General features: G+C 42.3%; 2 non-coding genes across 2 annotated transcripts; both read right to left on the minus strand.

Moving 5' to 3' along the window:
- Nucleotides 1-11,191: 11,191 nt before the first annotated feature.
- TRNAF-GAA (transfer RNA phenylalanine (anticodon GAA)) lies at nucleotides 11,192-11,264 on the minus strand. Its single transcript has one exon. It is a non-coding gene; the product is annotated as a tRNA-Phe (tRNA).
- Nucleotides 11,265-14,252: 2,988 nt separating this feature from the next.
- On the minus strand, nucleotides 14,253-14,335 carry TRNAL-CAG (transfer RNA leucine (anticodon CAG)). Its single transcript has one exon. It is a non-coding gene; the product is annotated as a tRNA-Leu (tRNA).
- Between the last annotated feature and the right edge of the window lie 911 nt (nucleotides 14,336-15,246).

Raw genomic sequence — 15,246 nt, forward strand, 5'->3', positions numbered from 1 at the left:
AATGAGGAAGTCTGGTGGAAGAGTCCGTGGGCGGTGGTTGCCAGCTGGTACTGATGGTAGTGGTGGTGGTGGTGCATCTGGTGGTAGTGGCAAAAGCACAATAGCACCTAAGGCTGGAGGTGTTGAGCCAGCGTCATCATCTGGCTACACAAGGCCTCAAAGGCTCCCTTATCTGGGAGAAGGAAAGCAGCTTTTAAAGCCGGAGCAGCAGGAAAAAGTTTTGGCTTTCCTTGCTGACTCAGCCTCTAACTCTTTCGCTTCCTCTTCAGAAAGTTCCAAATATAAAAGCAGCGAGTCGTCAGTGGATGCTCCCGGTCAGGAAGAAGACGTTTCCTTGTGTCCTTCACCCAAACCAAAAGTGAAGGATGCGTCAGGCGACACTACAGGTTACTCCATGGTGCTCTTTACACATACCGTGCCTGGGTTAGAAAGGGAAATTGTTAACTGCCCATTACAAGATGAATCAGACATGGAGTGCACTGATGCACAGCCACAGCTAGATTATTATGCTGTTCCATTGACTCAGATCACTACATTGCCCTCGCAGTGTACTGAGCCAGAATCTGACCCTGATGAGACTATGGTGCCCCGTCCCGAACGCTATTACACCTTACACGGTGACACAGAGGAAGGTGCACATGACATTAAAGAGGAGGTGATAGATGACCCAGTTGTTGACCCAGATTGGCAGCCATTGGGGGAAGAGGGTGCCACTGCCAGTAGCTCAGAAGTGGTGGAGGATGATCCGCAGCAGCCATCTACATCGCAACAGCTGTCATCTGGCTGGCCCGTTTTAGGCCAAAAGCATTTGTCAAAAACAAAAACAGTTTTAGGACAGTGTGGCCATCCGGTGAAAGTAGCACAGCGTGCAATGCCTGAAAAGGTATTCCATAGTAGGAAGAGTGTAGTGTGGCAATTTTTAACCAAGATCCGAATGATCAGTCAAAAGTTATCTGTAAGAATCAATTACAGTAATAAGTAACTTAAGTAATAATATTCCTTAAGTAATAAGGAATTGATGTTTTTGCCATTAAAATGGGCACTGTAGGTGTTTTCCTGTCCTCCACTCACTGCCGACTTTGATTCCCCATTGACTTGCATTGGGTTTCGTGTTTCAGTCGGGTTTTGCAAAACCCGACTCGATCCGAAAAAAGTAAAAGTCGCTCAACTCTAGATCTAATGTTAAATATAATAAAAAAAATAAAATCATGATATTCTCACCTTCCGGCGTCCCGCACAGCTTTCCCGCTCCTCGCCTCCCTGCTGTGCCTGTGTGATCGCTGATCTGACACAGTGCACAGCAAAGTGTCAGATCATCGATCTGTCACTTTACTGTGATGTTCCCCCCAGGGCAAAGTAAAAAAGTAAAAAAATATTTGCATGTGTAAAAAAAAAAATCCTAAATAAAGAAAAAATATATATTGTTCCAATAAATACATTTCTTTATCTAAATAAAAAAACAATAAAAGTACACATATTTAGTATCGCCGTGTCCATAACGACCTGACCTACAAAAACTGTCCCACTAGTTAACCGCTTCAGTGAACACCGTAAAAAAAAAGAGACAAAAAACGACACTTTATTATCAGACTGCCAAACAAAAAGTGGAATATCACGCGATCAAAAAGACGGATATAAATAACCATGGTACCGCTGAAAACGTCATTTTGTCCCGCAAAAAACGAGCTGACATACAGCGTCATCAACGAAAAAAATAAAAAAGTTATAGTCCTCAGAATAACGCGATGCAAAAATAATTATTTTTTATATAAAATTGTTTTTATCGTATAAAAGTGCCAAGACATAAAAAAAATATAAATGAGGTATCAATGAAATCATACTGACCCGAAGAATAAAACTGCTTTATCAATTTTACCAAACGTGGAATGGTATAAGCGCCCGCCCAAAAGAAATTCATGAATAGCTGGTTTTTGTTCATTCAGCCTCACAAAAATCGGAATAAAAAGCGATCAGAACATTTCACGTGCCCGAAAATGGTACCAATAAAAACGACAACTCGTCTCGCAAAAAACAAGACCTCATATGTCTCTGTGAACTAAAATTTGGAAAAATTATAGCTCTCAAAATGTGGAGACGCAAAAAATATTTTTTGCAATAAAAAGTGTCTCTTAGCGTGTAACGGCTGCCAATCATAAAAATCAGCCAAAAAATGCTATAAAAGTAAATCAAACCCCCCTTCATCACCCCCTTAGTTAGAGAAAAATAATAAATTTTAAAAAAACGTATTTCCATTTTCCCATTAGGGTTAGGGTTGGTGCTAAAGTTAGGGTTGGGGTTAGTGTTGGGGCTAAAGTTAGGGTTAGGGTTGGGGCTAAAGTTAGGGTTAGGGTTGGGGCTAAAGTTAGGGTTAGGGTTGGGGCTAAAGTAAGGGTTGGAGTTAGGGTTTTGAGTACATTTACAGTTGGGATTAGGGTTGGGGTGTGGTTAGGGCTATGGTTGGGATTAGGGTTAGAGGTGTGTTTGGGTTAGGGTTTAAGTTAGAATTGGGGGTTTCCACTGTTTAGGCACATCTGGGGCTCTCCAAACGCGACATGGCATCCGATCTCAATTCAAGCCAATTCTGCGTTGAAAAAGTAAAGCACTATTACTAGTGTTGTTGTTAGGATTAGGGACTGCGGTCAGTAGAGATACCACCTTCTCAGAGCTCGTCCCATGTTGCGTTTTAGCCACGAGGTCATATCAGTGTGGCCTCTTAACCACCAGGTCATAACAGTTTCCACTGTTTAGGCACATATGGGACTCTCCAAACGCGACATGGCGTCCGATCTCAATTCCAGCCAATTCTGCGTTGAAAAAGTAAAACAGTGCTCCTTCCCTTCCGAGCTCTCCCGTGCACCCAAACAGGGGTTTACCCCCAACATATGGGGTATCAGCGTACTCAGGACAAATTGGACAACAACTTTTGGGGTCCAATTTCTCTTGTTACCCTTGGGAAAATAAAAATTTTGGGGAAAAATACATTTTTGTGGGAAAAAAATATTTTTTATTTTCACGACGCTGCGTTATAAACTGTAGTGTAACACTTGGGGTTTCAAAGTTCTCACAACACATCTAGATAAGTTCCTCGGGGGGTCTAGTTTCCAATATGGGGTCACTTGTGGGAGGTTTCTACTGTTACTGTATGTGACGCCTGCAGACAATCCATCTAAGTCTGCATTCCAAATGTCGCGCCTTCCCTTCCGAGCTCTGCCATGCGCCCAAACGGTGGTTCCCCCCACATATGGGGTATCCGCATACTCAGGACAAATTTGACAACAACTTTTGGGGTCCAATTTCTCCTGTTACCCTTGGGAAAATACAAAACCGAGGGCTAAAAAATAATTTTTGTGGAAAAAAAAGGATTTTTTATTTTCACGGCTCTGTGTTATAAACCGTAGTTCAACTTTTCACAACACATCTAGATAAGCTCCTTAGGAGGCCTACTTTCCAAAATGTTGTCACTTGTGGGGGGTTTCAATGTTTAGACACATCAGGGGCTGTCATGTTCTCAATGGCAAGAGAACATAGCATCAGCATATATAGGAACTAGCTCTTGGAAGATGGGAACTGAGCTGACCATGAACTAAACCTAACGCACAACTAGCAGTGGCCGGGTAGCATGCCTACGTTGATTCTAGATGCCCAGCACCAGCCGGAGGACTAAATAATGCTAGCAGAGGAAAATATTAGTCCTAGCTCACCTCTAGAGAAATACCCCGAAAGGAGACAGAGGCCCCCCACATGTATTGGCGGTGAATTAAGATGAAATAACAAACGTAGTATGAAAATAGGTTTAGCAAATTTGAGGTCCACTTACTACATAGCAGAAGACAGAAAGGACACTTTCATGGTCAGCTGAAAACCCTATCAAAATACCATCCAGGAATTACTTTAAAACTCTGGCATTAACTCATAACACCAGAGTGGCAATTCCTGTTCACAAGAGCTTTCCAGACACAGTAACGAAACTACAGCTGTGAACTGGAACAAAAATGCAAAAACAAACATGGACAAGAGTCCAACTTATCTAGTAGTTGTCTAGGAGCAGGAGCAAGCACAGAGAGGCTTCTGATAACATTGTTGACCGGCAAGCAACTAACAGAGCAGCAAGGTTATATAGCGACTCCCACATCTTGATGGGAACAGGTGAACAGAGAAGATGAAAACACCAGTTCAATTCCACCAGTAGCCACCGGGGGAGCCCAGAATCCAAATTCACAACAGTACCCCCCCTCAAGGAGGGGGCACCGAACCCTCACCAGAACCACCAGGGCGATCAGGATGGGCCCTATGAAAGGCACGAACCAGATCAGAGGCATGAACATCAGATGCATCCACCCAAGAATTATCCTCCTGGCCGTATCCCTTCCACTTGACCAGATACTGGAGTCTCCGTCTGGAAACACGAGAGTCTAAGATTTTCTCCACAACGTACTCCAACTCACCCTCAACCAACACCGGAGCAGGAGGCTCAACGGAAGGCACAACCGGTACCTCATACCTGCGCAATAATGACCGATGAAAAACGTTATGAATAGAGAAGGATGCAGGGAGGTCCAAACGGAAGGAAACAGGGTTAAGAATCTCCAATATCTTATACGGGCCGATGAACCGAGGCTTAAACTTAGGAGAAGAGACCCTCATAGGGACAAAACGAGAAGACAACCACACCAAATCCCCAACACAAAGCCGAGGACCAACACGACGGTGGCGGTTGGCAAAAAGCTGAGTCTTCTCCTGGGACAACCTCAAATTGTCCACCACCTGCCCCCAGATCTGATGCAATCTCTCCACCACAGCATCCACTCCAGGACAATCCGAAGATTCCACCTGACCAGAGGAAAATCGAGGATGAAACCCCGAATTACAGAAAAACGGGGACACCAAAGTGGCAGAGCTGGCCCGATTATTGAGAGCGAACTCTGCCAATGGCAAAAAAGCAACCCAATCATCCTGGTCAGCAGACACAAAACACCTCAGATATGTCTCCAGGGTCTGATTAGTCCGCTCGGTCTGGCCATTCGTCTGAGGATGGAAAGCGGACGAAAAAGATAAATCTATGCCCATCCTAGCACAGAATGCCCGCCAAAATCTAGACACGAATTGGGTCCCTCTGTCAGAAATGATATTCTCAGGAATACCATGCAAACGAACAACATTTTGAAAAAACAGAGGAACCAACTCGGAAGAAGAAGGCAACTTGGGCAGAGGAACCAAATGGACCATCTTAGAGAAACGGTCACACACCACCCAGATGACAGACATCTTCTGAGAAACAGGCAGATCTGAAATAAAATCCATCGAGATGTGCGTCCAAGGCCTCTTAGGAATGGGCAAGGGCAACAATAATCCACTAGCCCGAGAGCAACAAGGCTTGGCCCGAGCACAAACGTCACAAGACTGCACAAAGCCTCGCACATCTCGTGACAGGGAAGGCCACCAGAAGGACCTTGCTAACAAATCCCTGGTACCAAAAATGCCAGGATGACCTGCCAACGCAGAAGAATGAACCTCAGAGATGACTCTACTGGTCCAATCATCAGGAACAAACAGTTTATCAGGTGGGCAACGATCCGGTCTATCCGCCTGAAACTCCTGCAAGGCCCGCCGCAGGTCTGGAGAAACGGCTGACAATACCACTCCATCCTTAAGGATACCTGTGGGCTCAGAGTTACCAGGCGAGTCAGGCTCAAAACTCCTAGAAAGGGCATCCGCCTTAACATTCTTAGAACCCGGTAGGTATGACACCACAAAATTAAACCGAGAGAAAAATAATGACCAGCGCGCCTGTCTAGGATTCAGGCGCCTGGCGGTCTCAAGATAAATCAAGTTTTTGTGGTCAGTCAATACCACCACCTGATGTCTGGCCCCCTCAAGCCAATGGCGCCACTCCTCAAAAGCCCACTTCATGGCCAAAAGCTCCCGATTCCCAACATCATAATTCCGCTCAGCGGGCGAAAATTTACGGGAAAAGAAGGCACAAGGCCTCATCACGGAGCAGTCAGAACTTTTCTGCGACAACACTGCCCCAGCTCCGATCTCAGAAGCGTCGACCTCAACCTGAAAAGGTAGAGCAACATCAGGCTGACGCAACACAGGGGCAGAGGAAAAACGGCGCTTAAGCTCCCGAAAGGCCTCCACAGCGTCAGGGGACCAATCAGCAACATCAGCACCCTTCTTAGTCAAATCGGTCAATGGCTTAGCAATATCCGAAAAACCAGCAATAAATCGACGATAAAAGTTAGCAAAGCCCAAAAATTTCTGAAGACTCTTAAGAGAAGAGGGCTGCGTCCAATCACAAATAGCTTGAACCTTGACAGGATCCATTTCAATGGAAGAGGGAGAAAAAATATATCCCAAAAAGGAAATCCTCTGTACCCCAAAAACACACTTAGAACCCTTCACACACAAAGAATTAGACCGCAAAACCTGGAAAACCCTCCTGACTTGCTGGACATGAGAGTCCCAGTCATCCGAAAAAATCAGAATATCATCCAGATACACAATCATAAATTTATCCAAATAATCGCGAAAAATATCATGCATAAAGGACTGGAAAACTGACGGAGCATTTGAAAGACCAAAAGGCATCACTAAATACTCAAAGTGGCCCTCGGGCGTATTAAATGCGGTTTTCCACTCATCCCCCTGTCTGATTCGCACCAAATTATACGCCCCACGAAGGTCAATCTTAGAGAACCACTTGGCCCCCTTTATGCGAGCAAACAAATCAGTCAGCAACGGCAATGGGTATTGATATTTTACAGTGATTTTATTCAAAAGCCGATAATCGATACATGGTCTCAAAGAGCCGTCTTTTTATGACACAAAGAAAAAACCGGCTCCTAAGGGAGATGACGATGGACGAATATGTCCCTTTTCCAAGGACTCCTTTATATATTCTCGCATAGCAGCATGTTCAGGCACAGACAGATTAAATAAACGACCCTTTGGGTATTTACTACCCGGGATTAAATCTATGGCACAATCGCACTCTCGGTGCGGAGGTAATGAACCAAGCTTGGATTCTTCAAAGACGTCACGATAGTCAGACAGGAACTCAGGAATTTCAGAGGGAATAGATGATGAAATGGAAACCACAGGTACATCCCCATGAGCCCCCTTACATCCCCAGCTCAACACAGACATAGCTCTCCAGTCGAGGACTGGGTTGTGAGATTGCAGCCAAGGCAATCCTAGCACCAAATCATCATGTAGATTATACAGCACCAGAAAGCGAATAATCTCCTGGTGATCCGGATTAATACGCATAGTTACTTGTGTCCAGTATTGTGGTTTATTATTAGCCAATGGGGTGGAGTCAATCCCCTTCAGAGGAATAAGAGTCTCCAAAGGCTCTAAATCATACCCACAGCGTTTGGCAAAGGACCAATCCATAAGACTCAAAGCGGCGCCAGAGTCGACATAGGCGTCCGTGGTAATAGATGACAAAGAGCAAATCAAGGTCACAGATAGAATAAACTTAGACGGTAAGGTGCAAATGGAAACAGATTTATCAAGCTTTTTAGTGCGCTTAGAGCATGCTGATATAACATGAGTAGAATCACCACAATAGAAACACAACCCATTTTTCCGTCTAAAATTCTGCCGCTCGCTTCGGGACAGAATTCTATCACACTGCATACTCTCTGGCGACTTCTCAGTGGACACCGCCAGATGGTGCACTGGTTTGCGCTCCCGCAAACGCCTATCGATCTGAATAGCCATTGTCATGGACTCATTCAGACCCGCAGGCACAGGGAACCCCACCATAACATCCTTAATGGCATCAGAGAGACCCTCTCTGAAAGTCGCCGCCAGGGCGCACTCATTCCACTGAGTAAGCACAGACCATTTACGGAATCTTTGACAGTAAATTTCCGCTTCATCTTGCCCCTGAGATAGGGACATCAAAGTTTTTTCTGCCTGAAGCTCCAAATGAGGTTCGTCATAAAGCAACCCCAAGGCCAGAAAAAACGCATCCACATTGAGCAACGCAGGATCCCCTGGTGTCAATGAAAAAGCCCAGTCTTGAGGGTCGCCCCGGAGCAAGGAAATCACAATCCTGACCTGCTGTGCAGGGTCTCCGGCAGAGCGAAATTTCAGGGACAAAAATAATTTGCAATTATTTCGAAAATTCTGAAACCCAGATCTATTCCCCGAGAAAAATTCCGGCCAAGGAATTCTCGGCTCAGATACAGGTGCATGACAAACAAAGTCTTGCAAATTTTGTACCTTCGTGGCGAGATTATTCAAACCTGCAGTTACACTCTGAAGATCCATTACAAACAGGTGGACACAGAGCCATTCAAGGGTTAAGAGGAGGTAAGAAGCAGCTAGACAGCAATTAAGGGCTAGGCAGCAAAACTCTGAGGGGGAAAAAAAAAAAAAAAAAAAATTCCCTTAAACACTTCTTTTTCTCCTGCTTCAGCCCAAACAATTAACACTTTGTGGGCCGGTCAAACTGTCATGTTCTCAATGGCAAGAGAACATAGCATCAGCATATATAGGAACTAGCTCTTGGAAGATGGGAACTGAGCTGACCATGAACTAAACCTAACGCACAACTAGCAGTGGCCGGGTAGCATGCCTACGTTGATTCTAGATGCCCAGCACCAGCCGGAGGACTAAATAATGCTAGCAGAGGAAAATATTAGTCCTAGCTCACCTCTAGAGAAATACCCCGAAAGGAGACAGAGGCCCCCCACATGTATTGGCGGTGAATTAAGATGAAATAACAAACGTAGTATGAAAATAGGTTTAGCAAATTTGAGGTCCACTTACTACATAGCAGAAGACAGAAAGGACACTTTCATGGTCAGCTGAAAACCCTATCAAAATACCATCCAGGAATTACTTTAAAACTCTGGCATTAACTCATAACACCAGAGTGGCAATTCCTGTTCACAAGAGCTTTCCAGACACAGTAACGAAACTACAGCTGTGAACTGGAACAAAAATGCAAAAACAAACATGGACAAGAGTCCAACTTATCTAGTAGTTGTCTAGGAGCAGGAGCAAGCACAGAGAGGCTTCTGATAACATTGTTGACCGGCAAGCAACTAACAGAGCAGCAAGGTTATATAGCGACTCCCACATCTTGATGGGAACAGGTGAACAGAGAAGATGAAAACACCAGTTCAATTCCACCAGTAGCCACCGGGGGAGCCCAGAATCCAAATTCACAACAAGGGGCTCTCCAAACGCGACATGGTGTCCCATCTCAATTAAAGTCAATTTTGCATTGAAAAGTCAAATGTCGCTCCTTCCCTTCCGAGCTTTGCCATGTGCCCAAACAATAGTTTACCCCCACATATGGGGTATCACAGTACTCAGGACAAATTGCACAACAACCTTTCCGGTCCAGTTTCTTCTGTTACCCTTGGAAAAATAAAAAAATGGGGGCAAAAAGATCATTTTTGTGAAAAAATATGATTTTTTATTTTTAAGGCTCTACATTATAAACTTCTGTGAAGCACTTGGTGGGTCAAAGTGCTCACCACATATCTAGATAAGTTCCTTTGGGGGTCTACTTTCCAAAATGGTGCCACCTGTGGGGGGGTTTCAATGTTTAGGCACATCAGGGGCTCTCCAAATGCGACATGGCGTCCCATCTCAATTCCAGTCAATTTTGCATTGAAAAGTCAAATGGCGCTCCTTCCATTCCGAGCTCTGCCATGTGCCCAAACAGTGGTTTACCCCCACATATGGGGTATCAGCATACTCAGGACAAATTGTACAACTTTTGGGGTCCATTTTCTCCTGTTACCCTTGGTAAAATAAAACAAATTGGAGCTGAAATAATTTTTTTGTGACAAAAAGTTAAATGTCCATTTTTTTTAAACATTCCAAAAATTCCTGTGAAACACCTGAAGGGTTAATAATAAACTTCTTGAATGTGGTTTTGAGCACCTTAAGAAGTGCAGTTTTTAGAATGGTTTCACACTTGGTTATTTTCTATCATATAGACCCCACAAAGCGACTTCAAATGAGATGTGGTCCCTTAAAAAAAATGGTGTTGTAAAAATGAGAAATTGCTGGTCAAATTTTAACACTTATAACTCCCCAACAAAAAAAATTTTGGTTCGAAAATTGTGCTGATGTAAAGTAGACATGTGGGAAATGTTACTTGTTAAGTATTTTGTGTGACATATCTCTGTGATTTAAGGGCATAAAAATTCAAAGTTAGAAAATTGCGAAATTTTCAAACTTTTTGCCAAATTTCCATTTTTTTGACAAGTAAACGCAGGTAATATCAAATACATTTTACCACTATCATGAAGCCCAATATGTCACGAGAAAAACGTGTCAGAATCATCAGGATCCGTTGAAGCGTTCCAGAGTTATAACCTCATAAAGGGACAGTAGTCAGAATTGTAAAAATTGTCCCGGTCATTAGCGTGCAAACCACCCTTGGGGGTAAAGGGGTTAATGAACATGCTGCTTTTTTTTCCGGAATGCGATTCCGCCACGGAAAAAAATGTAGCATGTGCACAAACAATGCAGAATGCATTCTAAAAATAGGATGCTTAATGTATGCGTTTTTTTTCGCAGTTTTATCGCGTTTTTATAGCGAAAAAACACGAAAAATACGCAAAAATTCCTAAACGTGTGCACATTGCCTTAATGTCCTGAATTTTTCCTTTCAAAATAGACTCTGGAAACATCAAATAGTTTTCAGCATGTCAAAAAAAAACATGCTTTGCTAGTTGCCAGGGACTGAGTCACGATACAGACTAGTCAGACTGGCAGGTCCTTGGTGGCTTATTTTTATGATATTCAAATTAGTAAAGGAATTAAAACATATTTTCTTTGTTTTCTTTGCTGGGATGTTTATTCCTTATAACACAAAATAGTAATAAAAAAAACAATGAAACTTGACATCCCTGAATCAGCAAAAAATAAAATTAGGAATTTTAGCCTTTCGTTAAAAAGTATCATATACATGTTAGGATTTTTTATTAGTTTAGATTTGATTTGTAAATAACAATTAGTAATGAAACGTTGCAGTTATCATATTGGCCACTTGATGTCAGTATCAGATACACATGTTACAGACTTTTAAACCTCGATTACAATTTTTAAGATTATGATATTATGTGTTTAAAATGTATGAATTGTGGAGTCCTAGAAAAAACATCTATGGCAAAAGAAAATTTTAAAATATTCTTTAACAAAATACCATCGCTTATGCCGAAACCCGGGATCGAACCAGGGACCTTTAGATTTTCAGTCTAACGCTCTCCCAACTGAGCTATTTCGGCTAACAGTTTTCTGAGGTTCAGAAAAGTTTCAGAAAAGAAAATTATATTTATATCATCAGTAGTTCTGAAGATTAAGTTATAGTAGCATATTGAAAGTGATACAATAGTGGACAAGTCGGGGTATAGATAGTCACAATTTGTTACCTTTTTATTGTATTTAGAACAGACTAAAATACTAAATTTTACTGTACAGAGAAACGCCTTCGGGAGGACCTGTCCCAAGGTCAGTTTTTGCACTTAATTTATTCCCACTGTTCCCTTGAGTGTACCACTTTTTTGCTTTTTTACAATTCACCACACAGTTCCTGAGATACAGGCATTTTAATTTAGTGATCATGTTTATGTCTTTTACAAGGAGGCATTGCTTGCAGGGTAATAATACAGAGCAGCCTAAAAACACACCGACAGAGAACCCTGTGAGCCACAACCTTTGTAAAGGACATTAAAATAAGCACTAAACATAAAGATCCCAGATCTCTGGAACTGCATGGCAGATTAACTAAAAAGATAAATAATGAGAGAAGCAGCAGAAATAAAACAAGGGGCAAAAACTGGAAACTTTTGACCTGGTGATAGGTCATCTTTAACCCCTTCATCCCCCAAGCAACTTTTCAACTTCATGACCAGGCCACATTTTACAATTCTGACCAGTGTCACTTTATGAGTAAATAACTTTTGAGCGCTTCAATGGATCTCGGTGATTCTGAGATGTTTTTCGTGACATATTGTACTTCATGATAGTGATAAAATTTCTGCTGGGTCACCTGATGTGGGTGGCGACCTCTCCCACCATCCTTCTAGAGATCACCTGACGCATCAGCTGACTGTCGGTGTTAGTTCATTCTGCAGTGACGAAGCTGGGAGAAGGAGCTTGCTGGGAGCAGTTGTTCTTCAGCTGAGTCCGGTGAATCTGGTGCTTCATTCCTGCTGTGCTTTGCAGCAGTGAGCTAAGTGTTGTTTTCCTTTACCTTGTCTGTCATACCATCCCTTTGTGTTTTATTAGTGCAGCGGTTGGACCAGTGTCCTCACTTGCCAATTCCTAACTTAGGGATATGTGCAAAGCAAGCGAGGGCTTAAGTGTCCTGCTCGGCGACAGGTTGAAAGAACCTGTATAGGGATGTCAGTGAGATCAGGACACATCCTTAGGAGCATGCAGGAGGTGTCCGTTTCCCCGTTCCCTATCGCAGGGCCCACCGTTGTAATTGTGTCCCCAGTGTTCCCTTGTTTGTTGTGCTGTTGGTGACCGACCTACGGTTGGGTTGTTTCATACCGGGTCAGTCACTTTCCTGACATTAACATTAACCCTACCTTAGATTTTCTACCAAGATATTAACTTCTTGTAGAAGAGTCGATAATACAATCAGCAGTACTGGAATTTATAGTGTACTAGCTGAAGAGCCCTGCGTGGCCCAGGCATAGAAATGAGCTGTGGTTAGTTATAACAAATTATAATGATTATCCTCCATCCCATAGTCTCGTGCCCATATTCCCATCATACATATCCTTCATTTCATAATTCCGTGCCCATATACCCATCATATATATCCTCCATCCAATAGTCCCGTGCCCACATTCCCATCATATACATCCTTCATCTCATAGTTCCGTGCCCATATTCCCATCATACATATCCTTCATCTCATAGTCCAGTGCCCATATTCCCATCATACATATCCTTCATCTCTTAGCCCCGTGCCCATATTCCCATCATACACATCCTCCATCCCATAGTCTCGTATCCATATACCCATCATACATATCCTCCATCCCATAGTCCCATGCCCATATTCCCATCATACATATCCTTCATCTCTTAGCCCCTTACCCATATTCCCATCATACATATCCTTCATCTCATAGTCCCGTGCCCATATTCCCATCACACATCCTCCATTCCATAGTTCCATGCCCATATACTCATTATGACATCATCTTCGCCATGGCAACCATTCTGACATCATCATTGCCATGGCAATCTATTATGTCATCATAACCATGGCAACCATTATGACATAACCGTCACCATCGCAACCTATTATGACATCATTGTTTCCATGGCAACCATTATATCATCTTCGCCATGGCAACCTTTATGATATCATCATAGCCATGGCAACCATTATGACATCATCGTCGATACACAGATACACACATTTTTATATATGTAGATACATAAATGACAATCACTGAATAAAGTAAATTAAACTCACTCTTAGTACAAACATTACCATTAACATAATGGAGACCACAAAGAAATGTATTAAGAAAAAGAAGTAATGTTTTTATGAACCACCACAGATGGGACTCGGATCCACAATCCCTGGCTTAGGAGGCCAGTGCCTTATCCATTAGGCCACTGGGGCTCAGTGGCACTTAACCACACACATTACCTGGACTGTTTTTATGCTCCAGGGACCGAGCTCCACAGGAGACTGGTGAGAAAGCTTGGTCAGGTTGCTTTTAGATTACATTACTGCCAAATACATTATACTTACGAACTGTTAGGTGCTTAGCGCAGAAATTATCCAATTCCTGTGTGTTCCTTATCTATGAAAAGGAGACCTATCTTTGAGGTGCGTATATTAGCTACAGGTGTTAGCGCACACATAACTGCACTCTAAGATAAGGAATGTGATCAGACAGGTCGTGATTGTCCACACAAGGTATGGGGTCGGATCGCAGTATAGAAAGGGTTAGGCTTTGTGATATTCTCATTACAGTATACTATATAAACAATAGAGATAGGGTTAAAGTTATCACACAAATAAATATTTATTTATCTTTCAATTCCTTAGGTGCCTGTAAGAAACCATTGTAGGCTGAAAGTAGTTAAGACTTAAGAGTGTTAGACAGAAGAGCTGAAGGTTCCTGGCATTGCTGCGTTACAATATAAATTCTATAGAAGATGTCAGTGTTATTATGTAAAGTTACATGTACTAATCAGTAACAGGAGAGAAGCTGTACAATCTCATGGCATAAAAGAAGTGATGTCAGAAGTGGGATTCGAACCCACGCCTCCAGAGGAGACTGCGACCTGAACGCAGCGCCTTAGACCGCTCGGCCATCCTGACTTGTGCTGGTTACCCTTTATTAACTGTTTGTGAAGATGGCAGAAAGAAGATCATTGCTTATGATGTATAGAAATGTATCATCATTTATTTTTTATTATTGATCATTAACCCTTTAGTGAGAGACATTTTTGAGCTTAATGACGAAGCCCAATTTTTCCAGTCACTTTATGTGTTAATAATTCTGCAATGTTTCAACATATCACAATCATTTTGCAAGTGTCTGTTTGTGACACATTGTCCTTTACGTTAGCGGTAAATTTAGGTCAACATGTTTTTAGCCTTTTTCTGAAAATATCTATAGTTTTGTGTCTAAAATTTTGGGAAATTAGCAGTTTTAAAACTTTAACTGTTTTTAGCCTGAAACCAGATAGTCACATCACACAAAATAGTCAATAAATAACATTTCCCATATTTCTATTTTACTTTCTTTGTCTATTTCTGCATCATTTTTGTAAAACTCCTTTTATTTTGTTTAGATGTTAGAAGGGTTAAACGTTTGCAGCAAATTTTCATTCTTTATCAAGAACTATTGTTATTTTAATATTGATTTTGAATCCCTTACAGGCTAAGCTAATTTTGAGCTTAGTGACCAGAAAGCATCTTTGAGGAGACATTTTTTTTTCCCTCTAGCAAAATGGCACCGGCGGCTCCTGTGCAGTAGCATCTGTTGGCGATCCGATAGATGCTACTGTGCAGGCACTCTCCGCACCATTTTGACAGAGAATTTTTTTTCTGAATAAATTTATATCACCAAATAAAATAAATAAGTGTACATTATACATGCAATCATGCTACAGCGCAAGTGCCGCCAGCACTATGGTGATGAAGATGTGGTGAGTACCTTGAACCCCCAGGTGCCATGAAAATAAAAAGTCATATTTTTACCACAAAAAGTTCTTTTAGCCACTATT

This window comes from Ranitomeya variabilis, chromosome 4, assembly GCF_051348905.1.
Source record: "Ranitomeya variabilis isolate aRanVar5 chromosome 4, aRanVar5.hap1, whole genome shotgun sequence".
Classification (NCBI taxonomy): Eukaryota; Metazoa; Chordata; class Amphibia; order Anura; family Dendrobatidae; genus Ranitomeya; species Ranitomeya variabilis.